The following is a 3,917-nucleotide window of genomic DNA, read 5'->3' on the forward strand; positions in this document are numbered from 1 at the left end:
GTATGCGGAGACACTAAAAGCACCATAGTAGAACACATATGAAGCTTCTAAGATGATGTAATAGCCAGTAAGAAGTAGGACAGTTCAAGTTTTAGGTATCGATTATTGACTTTGTAGCTTCCTTTGGTGCCTTGGAGATGAGCTTGGACCTTAAGATTCTGGATGAAAGGAGGAGTAGCAGCCGAGTTGCACGGGAGAATGTGAAAAGTGTTCATATGTAGTAAAAACCTGAGAAATCCGTCCGTTTTCGTCATTTGTTATCGAATCGACTTAAAGCCAGATCGTCACATTGGCCGCTCTTCTCTCTGAAACGGTTGTACTTATCGTCTGCAAAGCAATGTCGCGTGCTGCGGTATGCGGAGACACTACAAGCACCATAGTAGAACACAGATGAAACTTCTAAGTTGATGTAATAGCCAGTAAGAAGTAGTACAATTCAAGTTAAATGTATCGATTATTGACTTTTAAGCTGGCTTTGATGCCTTGGATATGAGCTAGGACCTTAAGATTCTGCATGAAGGGAGGACTAGCAGCCGAGTTGCACGGGAGAATGTGAAAAGTGATCGTATGTAGTAAAAACCTGAGAAATCCGTCCGTTTTCGTCATTTGTTATCGAATCGACTTAAAGCCAGATCATCACATTGGCCGCTCTTCTCTCTGAAACGTTTGTACTTATCGTCTGCAAAGCTATATCGCGTGCTGCGGTATGCGGAGACACTAAAAGCACCATAGTAGAACACAGATGAAGCTTCTATGATGATGTAATAGCCAGTAAGAAGTAGTACAATTCAAGTTTTAGGTATCGATTATTGACTTTTTAGCTGGCTTTGGTGCCTTGGACATGAGCTATTACCTTAAGATTCTGCATGAAAGGAGGAATAGCACCCGAGTTGCACGGAAGAATGTGAAAAGTGTTCATATGTAGTAAAAACCTGAGAAATCCGTCCGTTTTCGTCATTTGTTATCGAATCGACTTAAAGCCGGATCGTCACATTGGCCGCTCTTCTCTCTGAAACGGTTGTACTTATCGTCTGCAAAGCTATGTCGCGTGATGCGGTATGCGGAGACACTAAAAGCACCATAGTAGAACATAGATGAAGCTTCTAAGTTGATGTAATAGCCAGTAAGAAGTAGTACAATTCAAGTTTTAGGTATCGATTATTGACTTTTTAGCTGGCTTTGGTGCCTTGGACATGAGCTAGGACCTTAAGATTCTGCATGAAAGGAGGACTAGCAGCCAAGTTGCATGGGAGAATGTGAAAAGTGTTCATATGTAGTAAAAACCTGAGAAATCCGTCCGTTTTCGTCATTTGTTATCGAATCGACTTAAAGCCAGATCGTCACATTGGCCGCTCTTCTCTCTGAAACGGTTGTACTTATCGTCTGCTAAGCTATGTCGTATGCTGCGGTAGGCGGAGACACTAAAACCACCACAGTAGAACACAGATGAAGCTTCTAAGTTGATGTAATAGCCAGTAAGAAGTAGTACAGTTCAAGTTTTAGGTATCGATTATTGACTTTTTAGCTGGCTTTGCTGCCTTGGACATGAGCTAGGACCTTAAAATTCTGCATGAAAGAGGACTAGAAGCCGAGTTGCACGGGAGAATGTGAAAAGTGTTCATAAGTAGTAACAACCTGAGAAATCCGTCCGTTTTCGTCATTTGTTATCGAATCGACTTAAAGCCAGATCGTCACATTGGCCGCTCTTCTCTCTGAAACGGTTGTACTTATCGTCTTCAAAGCTATGTCGCGTGCTGCGGTATGCGGAGACACTAAAAGCACCATAGTGGAACACAGATGAAGCTTCTAAGTTGATGTAATAGCCAGTAAGAAGTAGTACAATTCAAGTTTTAGGTATCGATTATTGATTTTTTAGCTGGCTTTGGTGCCTTGAACATGAGCTAGGATCTTAAGATTCTGCATCAAAAGGAGGACTAGCAGCCGAGTTGCACGGGACAATGTGAAAAGTGTTCATACGTAGTAAAAACCTAAGAAATCCGTCCCTTTTCGTCATCTGTTATCGAATGACTTAAAGCCAGATCGTCACATTGGCCGCTCTTCTCTCTGAAACGGTTGTACTTATCGTCTTCAAAGCTATGTCGCGTGCTCCGGTATGCGGAGACACTAAAAGCACCATAGTAGAACACAGATGAAGCTTCTAAGTTGATGTGATAGCCAGTAAGAAGTAGTACAATTCAAGTTTTAGGTATGGATTATTGACTTTTTAGCTGGCTTTGGTGCCTTGGACATGAGCTAGGACCATAAGATTCTGCATGAAAGGAGGTCTAGCAGCCGCGTTGTACGGGAGAATGTGAAATGTGTTCATATGTAGTAAAAACCTGAGAAATCCGTCCGTTTTCGTCATTTGTTATCAAATCGACTTAAAGCCAGATCGTCACATTGGCTGCTCTTCTCTCTGAAACGGTTGTACTTATCGTCTGGAAAGCTTTGTCGCGTGCTGCGGTATGCGGAGACACTAAAAGCACCATAGTAGAACACAGATGAAGCTTCTAAGATGATGTAATAGAGAGAAAGAAGTAGTACAATTCAAGTTTTAGGTATCGATTATTGACTTTTTAGCTGGCTTTGGTGCCTTGGACATGAGCTAGGACCTTAAGATTCTGCATGAAAGGAGGACTAGCAGCCGAGTTGCAGGGGAGAATGTGAAAAGTGTTCATATGTAGTAAAAACCTGAGAAATCCGTCCCTTTTCGTCATTTCTTATCGAATCGACTTAAAGCCAGATCGTCACATTGGCCGCTCTTCTCTCTGAAACGGTTGTACTTATCGTCTTCAAAGCTATGTCACGTGCTGCGGTATGCGGAGACACTAAAATCACCACAGTAGAACACAGATGAAGATTCTAAGTTGATGTAATATCCAGTAAGAAGTAGTACAATTCATGTTTTAGGTATCGATTATTGACTTTTTAGCTGGCTTCGGTGCATTGGACATGAGCTAGGACCTTAATATTCTGCATGAAAGGTGGACTAGCAGCCGAGTTGCACGGGAGAATGTGAAAAGTGTTCATATGTAGTAAAAACCTGAGAAATCCGTCCGTTTTCGTCATTTGTTATCGAATCGACTTAAAGCCAGATCGTCACATTGGCCGCTCTTCTCTCTGAAACGGTTGTACTTATCGTCTGCAAAACTATGTCGCGTACTGCGGTATTCGGAGACACTAAAAGCACCATAGTAGAACACAGATGAAGCTTCTAAGATGATGTAATAGCCAGTAAGAAGAAGTACAATTCAAGTTTTAGGTATCGGTTATTGACTTTTTAGCTGGCTTAGGTGCCTTGGACATGAGCTAGGACCTTAAGATTCTGCATGAAAGGAGGACTAGCAGCCGAGTTGCACGGGAGAATGTGAAAAGTGTTCATATGTAGTAAAAACCTGAGAAATCCGTCCGTTTTCCTCATTTGTTATCGAATCGACTTAAAGCCAGATCGTCACATTGGCCGCTCTTCTCTCTGAAACGGTTGTACTTATCGTCTGCAAAGCTATGTCGCGTACTGCGGTATTCGGAGACACTAAAAGCACCATAGTAGAACACAGATGAAGCTCCTAAGATGATGTAATAGCCAGTAAGAAGTAGTACAATTAAAGTTTTAGGTATCGGTTATTGACTTTTTAGCTGGCTTTGGTGCATTGGACATGAGCTAGGTCCTTAAGATTCTGCATGAAAGGAGGACTAGCAGCCGAGTTGCACGGGAGAATGTGAAAAGTGTTCATATGTAGTAAAAACCTGAGAAATCCGTCCGTTTTCCTCATTTGTTATCGAATCGACTTAAAGCCAGATCGTCACATTCGCCGCTCTTCTCTCTGAAACGGCTGTACTTATCATCTGCAAAACTATGTCGCGTGCTGCGGTATGCGGAGAAACTAAAAGCACCGTAGTAGAACACAGATGAAGCT

This window comes from Schistocerca gregaria, unplaced genomic scaffold (genome assembly GCF_023897955.1).
Source record: "Schistocerca gregaria isolate iqSchGreg1 unplaced genomic scaffold, iqSchGreg1.2 ptg000352l, whole genome shotgun sequence".
NCBI lineage: Eukaryota > Metazoa > Arthropoda > Insecta > Orthoptera > Acrididae > Schistocerca > Schistocerca gregaria.